Raw genomic sequence first — 10,000 nt, forward strand, 5'->3', positions numbered from 1 at the left:
ATGCCACGGCCACGGCCTCGGCCCGCATGCCTTGCTACGGCGTCGCCCAACATGCCATGCCACGGCCTCGGCCCGCATGCCGTGCCACGGCCTCGGCCCGCATGCCATGCCATGCCACGGCCCGCATGTCTTGCCACGGCGTTGCCAAACATGCCATGACACGGCCTCGGCCCGCATGCCTTGCGACGGCGTCGCCCAACATGCCATGCCACGGCCACGGCCCGCATGCCATGCCACGGCCTCGGCCCGCATGCCATGCCACGGCCTCGGCCCGGCGTGCCATGCCTTAGCCTTGGCCAACATGCCACGCCACGGCCTCGGCCCGCATGGCTTGCCAGGGCGTTGCCCAACATGCCATGCCACGGCCTCGGCCCGCATGTCTTGCCACGGCGTTGCCCAACATGCCCTGCCATGCCACGCCACGGCCTCGGCCCGCATGCCATGCCACGGCCTCGGCCCGCATGCCATGCCATGCCACGGCCTCGGCCCGCATGCCATGCCACGGCCTCGGCCAGCATGCCATGCCAAGGCCTCGGCCCGCATGCCTTGCCACGGCGTTGCCCAGCATGCCATGCCACCGCGTTGCCCAGCGGGCCGTGCCGCGGCCTCGGCCCGCATGCCTTGCGACTGCCTTGGCCAGCGTGCCATGCCACAGCGTGCCATGCCTTAGCCTTGGCCTACATGCCATGCCACTGCCTTGGCCAGCATGTCGTGCCACCGCCACGGCCAGCATGCCATGCCGGTCCGTTGCCCAGCATGCCACGGCCGTGGCGGCATGGCAAGCCACGGCCTCGGCCAGCATGCCATGCCACGGCCTCGGCCAGCATGCCATGGCACTGTCTTGGTCAGCATGCCATGCCATGGCACCGCCTTGTCCAGCACGCCGTGCCGCAGCGTTGGCCAGCATGCCTTGGCCGGCATGCCATGCCAATGCCTTGGGCCAACATGGCGTGCCACGGGCTGGGCCATGCCGGTCCGTTGCCCGGCATGCCACGGCCGTGGCGGCATGGCAAGCCACGGCCTCGGCCAGCATGCCATGCCCCGGCCTCGCCCAGCATGCCATGGCACGGTCTTGGTCAGCATGCCATGCCATGGCACCGCCTTGTGCAGCGTTGGCCAGCATGCCTTGGCCGGCATGCCATGCCAATGCCTTGGGCCAACATGGCGTGCCACGGGCTGGGCGAGCACGGCATGCCACGGGCTGGGCGAGCATGCCACGCCACGGCCTTGGCTAGCAGCAAGGCATGCCACGGCCTCGGCGAGCATGCCATGCCATGCCAAGGCCAAGGCCAAAGCCAAGGCCAAGGCAGTGGGCAAGGCCAAGTCCCTGTGCAAGGCATGGCCAAGGCCAAGGCAAAGGCCAAGGCCGCGGGCAAAGGCCAAGGCCAAGGCCAAGGCCATGGCGTGCCACCGCCTCGATCGATCTTTTTGAACATGATTCTTTTATAATCTTACCCAAACCGTGCAACACAATTAAAAATGCACTACAATCAATTTTAAATGTCATTCCCTATTTTTTTGCAATTTTTCTGGAGCTTTTCGAATTTTTAAAGCCCTTATTTGGCATAAAAAAATCAAAATAAAATAAAAAAAATGAAAAAAATAATTTAATAATTTCTATAATTACTAGTGAATCATCCTTTAATTATGGGAATTTTTCCATAATTTTTTGACTATTTTTATTAATTTTTATTATTTTTTAAGTATTAATATCGAAATAAATTAAAATAAAATATTTTCTGTAAAAAAATATTTTTTTTAATTTTTTTTATGGTGTATTAAATTATTTCCTACAACTTTCATGTTGAAAGTTTTGGCAAAAAACCATTACTTTTTAAAAAAACCCCATTATGACTCCTCGAACATGCTTGATGTTTCCTCCTGCCAGATTGAAAAGGGCTTAACAGGCTATTATAAGGGGGGGGCACCTCCCTTGCCCAGGGCAAGGCAGTGGCAGGTACGCCCCATGTTGGGCGCGGCCTGGGCTGCGGCCTTGGGTTACATGCACTGCGGCTCGACCGCGGCCTGGGCTGCGGCCTGGGGCGGCTCGGCCGCGGCCTTGGGCGGCCTGGACCGCGGCCTTGGGCGGCCTTGCGCGGCCTGGGCGCGGCCTTGCGCGGCCTGGGCGCGGCCTTGGGCGGCCTGGGCGCGGCCTTGGGCAGCATGGCGTGGCATGCGCGCGGGCGTGGGCGGCCTGGCATGCGCGCGGCATGGGCAGCACGGCATGGCATGCGCACGGCCTGGGCGGCCTGGCATGCAGCCGGCCTGGCATGCCCGCGGCGTGGGCAGCACGGCATGGCATGCGCACGGCCTGGGCGGCCTGGCATGCAGCCGGCCTGGCATGCCCGCGGCGTGGGCAGCACGGCATGGCATGCGCACGGCCTGGGCGGCCTGGCATGCAGCCGGCCTGGGCAGCACGGCATGGCATGCGCACGGCCTGGGCGGCCTGGCATGCCCGCGGCGTGGGCAGCGTGGCCTGTGCGAATACCGCGCGCGTGGTCTTTTGACCACGGTGCGCGTGTTGCGCGCATGGTCGCGCACGCCTTTGCACGCCTTTGCACGCCTTCGCACGCAACGCACGTCTAGTGATAAGAACCGCAGCCAAGGCAGCCCAGCCCCAAGGCCAAGGCCAGCAGCATGGCATGCCACGGCGAAGGCAGCCCAGCCAAAGCCAGCAGCATGCCATGCCAAGGCCAGCAGCATGCCATGCCACGGCCAAGGCAGGCCAGCCAAAGCCAGCAGCATGCCATGCCAAGGCCAAGGCCAGCAGCATGCCATGCCACGGCCAAGGCAGCCCAGCCAAAGCCAGCAGCATGCCAAGCCAAGGCCAAGGCCAGCAGCATGCCATGCCACGGCCAAGGCAGCCCAGCCAAAGCCAGCAGCATGCCATGCCAAGGCCTAGGCCAGCAGCATGCCATGCCACGGCCAAGGCAGGCAAGCCAAAGCCAGCAGCATGCCATGCCAAGGCCAAGGCCAGCAGCATGCCATGCCACGGCCAAGGCAGCCCAGCCAAAGCCAGCAGCATGCCATGCCAAGGCCTAGGCCAGCAGCATGCCATGCCACGGCCAAGGCAGGCCAGCCAAAGCCAGCAGCATGCCATGCCAAGGCCAAGGCCAGCAGCATGCCATGCCACGGCCAAGGCAGCCCACCCAAAGCCAGCAGCATGCCATGCCAAGGCCTAGGCCAGCAGCATGCCATGCCACGGCCAAGGCAGGCGAGCCAAAGCCAGCAGCATGCCATGCCAAGGCCATGGCCAGCAGCATGCCATGCCACGGCCAAGGCAGCCCAGCCAAAGCCAGCAGCATGCCATGCCAAGGCCTAGGCCAGCAGCATGCCATGCCACGGCCAAGGCAGGCCAGCCAAAGCCAGCAGCATGCCATGCCAAGGCCATGGCCAGCAGCATGCCATGCCACGGCCAAGGCAGCCCAGCCAAAGCCAGCAGCATGCCATGCCACGGCCAAGGCCAGCAGCATGCCATGCCACGGCCAAGGCAGCCCAGCCAAAGCCACCAGCATGCCATGCCAAGGCCTAGGCCAGCAGCATGCCATGCCACGGCCAAGGCAGGCCAGCCAAAGCCAGCAGCATGCCATGCCAAGGCCAAGGCCAGCAGCATGCCATGCCACGGCCAAGGCAGCCCAGCCAAAGCCAGCAGCATGCCATGCCAAGGCCAAGGCCAGCAGCATGCCATGCCACGGCCAAGGCAGGCGAGCCAAAGCCAGCAGCATGCCATGCCAAGGCCATGGCCAGCAGCATGCCATGCCACGGCCAAGGCAGCCCAGCCAAAGCCAGCAGCATGCCATGCCAAGGCCAAGGCCAGCAGCATGCCATGCCACGGCCAAGGCAGCCCAGCCAAAGCCAGCAGCATGCCATGCCAAGGCCTAGGCCAGCAGCATGCCATGCCACGGCCAAGGCAGGCCAGCCAAAGCCAGCAGCATGCCATGCCAAGGCCAAGGCCAGCAGCATGCCATGCCACGGCCAAGGCAGCCCAACCAAAGCCAGCAGCATGCCATGCCAAGGCCTAGGCCAGCAGCATGCCATGCCACGGCCAAGGCAGGCCAGCCAAAGCCAGCAGCATGCCATGCCAAGGCCTAGGCCACCAGCATGCCATGCCACGGCCAAGGCAGCCCAGCCAAAGCCAGCAGCATGCCATGCCAAGGCCAAGGCCAGCAGCATGCCATGCCACGGCCAAGGCAGCCCAGCCAAAGCCAGCAGCATGCCATGCCAAGGCCTAGGCCAGCAGCATGCCATGCCACGGCCAAGGCAGGCAAGCCAAAGCCAGCAGCATGCCATGCCAAGGCCATGGCCAGCAGCATGCCATGCCACGGCCAAGGCAGCCCAGCCAAAGCCAGCAGCATGCCATGCCAAGGCCAAGGCCAGCAGCATGCCATGCCACGGCCAAGGCAGCCCAGCCAAAGCCAGCAGCATGCCATGCCAAGGCCAAGGCCAGCAGCATGCCATGCCACGGCCAAGGCAGGCGAGCCAAAGCCAGCAGCATGCCATGCCAAGGCCATGGCCAGCAGCATGCCATGCCACGGCCAAGGCAGCCCAGCCAAAGCCAGCAGCATGCCATGCCAAGGCCAAGGCCAGCAGCATGCCATGCCACGGCCAAGGCAGCCCAGCCAAAGCCAGCAGCATGCCATGCCAAGGCCTAGGCCAGCAGCATGCCATGCCACGGCCAAGGCAGGCCAGCCAAAGCCAGCAGCATGCCATGCCAAGGCCAAGGCCAGCAGCATGCCATGCCACGGCCAAGGCAGCCCAACCAAAGCCAGCAGCATGCCATGCCAAGGCCTAGGCCAGCAGCATGCCATGCCACGGCCAAGGCAGGCCAGCCAAAGCCAGCAGCATGCCATGCCAAGGCCTAGGCCACCAGCATGCCATGCCACGGCCAAGGCAGCCCAGCCAAAGCCAGCAGCATGCCATGCCAAGGCCAAGGCCAGCAGCATGCCATGCCACGGCCAAGGCAGCCCAGCCAAAGCCAGCAGCATGCCATGCCAAGGCCTAGGCCAGCAGCATGCCATGCCACGGCCAAGGCAGGCAAGCCAAAGCCAGCAGCATGCCATGCCAAGGCCATGGCCAGCAGCATGCCATGCCACGGCCAAGGCAGCCCAGCCAAAGCCAGCAGCATGCCATGCCAAGGCCAAGGCCAGCAGCATGCCATGCCACGGCCAAGGCAGCCCAGCCAAAGCCAGCAGCATGCCATGCCAAGGCCTAGGCCAGCAGCATGCCATGCCACGGCCAAGGCAGGCCAGCCAAAGCCAGCAGCATGCCATGCCAAGGCCAAGGCCAGCAGCATGCCATGCCACGGCCAAGGCAGCCCGCCCAAAGCCAGCAGCATGCCATGCCAAGGCCTAGGCCAGCAGCATGCCATGCCACGGCCAAGGCAGGCCAGCCAAAGCCAGCAGCATGCCACGCCAAGGCCTAGGCCACCAGCATGCCATGCCACGGCCAAGGCAGCCCAGCCAAAGCCAGCAGCATGCCATGCCATGGCCAAGGCCAGCAGCATGCCATGCCACGGCCAAGGCAGCCCAGCCAAAGCCAGCAGCATGCCATGCCAAGGCCTAGGCCAGCAGCATGCCATGCCACGGCCAAGGCAGGCCAGCCAAAGCCAGCAGCATGCCATGCCAAGGCCTAGGCCAGCAGCATGCCATGCCACGGCCAAGGCAGCCCAGCCAAAGCCAGCAGCATGCCATATCACGGCCAAGGGCAGCAGCATGCCATGCCACGGCCAAGGCAGCCCAGCCAAAGCCAGCAGCATGCCATGCCATGGCCTAGGCCAGCAGCATGCCATGCCACGGCCAAGGCAGGCCAGCCAAAGCCAGCAGCATGCCATGCCAAGGCCAAGGCCAGCAGCATGCCATGCCACGGCCAAGGCAGGCCAGCCAAAGCCAGCAGCATGCCATGCCAAGGCCTAGGCCAGCAGCATGCCATGCCACGGCCAAGGCAGGCCAGCCAAAGCCAGCAGCATGCCATATCAAGGCCAAGGCCAGCAGCATGCCATGCCACGGCCAAGGCAGCCCAGCCAAAGCCAGCAGCATGCCATGCCATGGCCTAGGCCAGCAGCATGCCATGCCACGGCCAAGGCAGGCCAGCCAAAGCCAGCAGCATGCCATGCCAAGGCCTAGGCCAGCAGCATGCCATGCCACGGCCAAAACAGGCCAGCCAAAGCCAGCAGCATGCCATGCCAAGGCCTACGCCAGCAGCATGCCATGCCACGGCCAAGGCAGGCCAGCCAAAGCCAGCAGCATGCCATGCCAAGGCCAAGGCCAGCAGCATGCCATGCCACGGCCAAGGCAGGCCTGCCAAAGCCAGCAGCATGCCATGCCAAGGCCTAGGCCAGCAGCATGCCATGCCACGGCCAAGGCAGGCCAGCCAAAGCGAGCAGCATGCCATGCCAAGGCCAAGGCCAGCAGCATGCCATGCCACGGCCAAGGCAGCCCAACCAAAGCCAGCAGCATGCCATGCCAAGGCTTAGGCCAGCAGCATGCCATGCCACGGCCAAGGCAGGCCAGCCAAAGCCAGCAGCATGCCATGCCAAGGCCTAGGCCACCAGCATGCCATGCCACGGCCAAGGCAGCCCAGCCAAAGCCAGCAGCATGCCATGCCAAGGCCAAGGCCAGCAGCATGCCATGCCACGGCCAAGGCAGCCCAGCCAAAGCCAGCAGCATGCCATGCGAAGGCCTAGGCCAGCAGCATGCCATGCCACGGCCAACGCAGGCCAGCCAAAGCCAGCAGCATGCCATGCCAAGGCCTAGGCCAGCAGCATGCCATGCCACGGCCAAGGCAGCCCAGCCAAAGCCAGCAGCATGCCATATCAAGGCCAAGGGCAGCAGCATGCCATGCCACGGCCAAGGCAGCCCAGCCAAAGCCAGCAGCATGCCATGCCATGGCCTAGGCCAGCAGCATGCCATGCCACGGCCAAGGCAGGCCAGCCAAAGCCAGCAGCATGCCATGCCAAGGCCAAGGCAGCCCAGCCAAAGCCAGCAGCATGCCATGCCAAGGCCTAGGCCAGCAGCATGCCATGCCACGGCCAAGGCAGCCCAGCCAAAGCCAGCAGCATGCCATATCAAGGCCAAGGCCAGCAGCATGCCATGCCACGGCCAAGGCAGCCCAGCCAAAGCCAGCAGCATGCCATGCCAGGCCTAGGCCAGCAGCATGCCATGCCACGGCCAAGGCAGGCCAGCCAAAGCCAGCAGCATGCCATGCCAAGGCCTAGGCCAGCAGCATGCCATGCCACGGCCAAGGCAGGCCAGCCAAAGCCAGCAGCATGCCATGCCAAGGCCAAGGCCAGCAGCATGCCATGCCACGGCCAAGGCAGGCCAGCCAAAGCCAGCAGCATGCCATGCCAAGGCCAAGGCCAGCAGCATGCCATGCCACGGCCAAGGCTGCCAGCCAAAGCCAGCAGCATGCCATGCCAAGGCCTAGGCCAGCAGCATGCCATGCTACGGCCAAGGCAGCCCAGCCAAAGCCAGCAGCATGCCATGCCAAGGCCTAGGCCAGCAGCATGCCATGCCACGGCCAAGGCAGCCCAGCCAAAGCCAGCAGCATGTCTTGCCACGGCCTTGTCCCGCAGCGTGGCGTGCCTTGGCCTTGGGCTAGAACATCGCATGCCACGCCCTTGGCAAGCAATCCTGTCCCTCGTGTAATTGCCATTTGGTTTGGCTTTGACTTACGTATATGTTGCCCTGCGAAATGCTTGTCCCTCGGGTAATAGCCGGTTTGGTTGCCTTTGACTTGCGAACACGTTGCTAGTGCTTTCCCCAGTGGAAGCTTGTTGGGAAAAGTATGTCCCTCGGAAGTTGCCTGTTGCGTTTGTTATTTGCATTCGAGCTATCCGATGCTTGCTGGGTTTCTCTAAGAGTTTTTGCACGTTCGTCGGGCTTTTTAATTATTTATTTACTCATAAAAATTATAATAAAATAAATTAAAAATAAAAAATAATTAAAAAAATTACTATAATTACTAGTGCCTCATCTTATAATTGTTGGAATTTTTCTAGAATTTTTTGAGTATTTTTAGTAATTTTTATTATTTTTTAAGTATTAAAATTGAAATAAATTAAAATAAAATATTCCGGTGGCCAAATATTTTTTTATAATTTTTTTTATGGTGTATTAAATTATTTCATACAACTTTCATGTTGAAAGTTTTGGCAAAAAACCATTACTTTTTAAAAAAACCCCATTATGACTCCTCGAACATGCTTGATGTTTCCTCCTGCCAGATTGAAAAGGGCTTAACAGGCTATTATAAGGGGGGGGCACCTCCCTTAAGGCTGGCCAGCATGGCCAGGCCACAGGCCACGCCTATGCCTAGGCGGGCGCTTGGCACATGCCATCGCTTGGCTTGTGGCATTGGCTTGTGGCATCGAAACTACATAGCCAAGCACGGGATGCGTCGAGTGGCGGCCCGCGGCGGTGGCGGTGGCACGTTGGCCTAGGGCAGCATGCCATGCCACAGCCTTGGCCAGCAACATGGCATGCCAAAGCCTTGGCCAGCAGCATGCCATGCCCTGGCCTTGGCAAGCATGTCATGCCACGGCCTTGGCCAGCAGCATGCCATGCCACGACCTTGGCCAGCAGCATGCCATGCCCCGGCCTTGGCCAGCATGTCATGCCACGGCCTTGGCCAGCAGCATGCCATGCCACAGCCTTGGCCAGCAGCATGCCATGCCACAGCCTTGGCCAGCAACATGGCATGCCAAAGCCTTGGCCAGCAGCACGCCATGCCCCGGCCTTGGCAACCTTGCCAAGCCACGGCCATGGCCAGCAGCGTGCTATGCCCCGGCCTTGGCCAGCAGCGTGCCATGCCACGACCTTGGCCAGCAGCTTGCCATGCCCCGGCCTTGGCCAGCATGTCATGCCACGGCCTTGGCCAGCAGCATGCCATGCCACGGCCTTGGCCAGCAACATGGCATGCCGCGGCCTTGGCCGGCAGCATGGCAAGCCCAAGCCTTGGTCAGCAGCAGCATGCCATGCCAACGCCTTGGCCAGCAGCATGCCTTGCCACGGCCTCGGCCATCAGCATGCCTTGCCACGGCCTCGGCCATCAGCATGCCTTGCCACGGCCTTGTCCAGCAGCATGGCATGCCCGGCCTTGGCCAGCAGCATGTCATGCCACGGCCTTGGCAAGCATGCCAAGCCACGGCCTTGGCAAGCATGCCATGTCCCTCGGGTAATTGTACAAGTTGCCTTGCGAAATGCATGTCCCTCGGTTAAATTGCCATTTGGTTGGCTTTGGCGTGCGAACGAGTTGCCTGTGCTTTCCTTGTGGAAGCTTGTTGCGAGAAGTATGTCCCTCGAAAGTTGCCTGTTGCGTTTGTTATTTGCATTCGCGCTAACCGGTGCTTGCTCGGCCTCTCTAAATGTTTCCGTGCGTTCGTCGGGCTTCTTGGTCCTTCGGGGGGTGATTCGTTTTGGGGGGCTGGTGCACAGTGTACGTCGTGGCGCGTGAGTTGTGTTCGGTTTGTGCGAGTTGGACGGATCCCTGCCTGTGCAGCGAACTCCACTGGTGCATTCCTCCATGTCCCTCGGGTTGTCTTCGACTCACCTTCGGGTTGCTTGCGCTTCCCTAGTGGAAGGTGCCTTGCGAAAAGCGTGTCCCTCGGGTAATTGCCATTTGGTTGGCTTTGACGTTCGAACGAGTTGCCTATGCTTTCCTAGTGGAAGCTTGTTGCGAAAAGTATGTCCCTCGAAATTTGCCTGTTGCGTTTGTTATTTGCATTCGCGCTAACCGGTGCTTGCTCGGCCTCTCTAAATGTTTTCGCGCGTTCGTCGGGCTTCTTAGTCCTTCGGGGGGTGATTCGTTTTGGGGGGCTGGTGCACAGTGTACGTCGTGGCGCGTGAGTTGTGTTCGGTTTGTGCGAGTTGGACGGATCCCTGCATGTGCAGCGAACTCCACTGGTGCATTCCTCCATGTCCCTCGGGTTGTCTTCGACTCGCCTTCGGGTTGCCTGCGCTTCCCTAGTGGAAGGTGCCTTGCGAAAAGCGTGTCCCTCGGGTAA

Source organism: Camellia sinensis, chromosome 6 (assembly GCF_055761805.1).
Source record: "Camellia sinensis isolate YWXY chromosome 6, ASM5576180v1, whole genome shotgun sequence".
NCBI classification, from domain to species: Eukaryota; Viridiplantae; Streptophyta; class Magnoliopsida; order Ericales; family Theaceae; genus Camellia; species Camellia sinensis.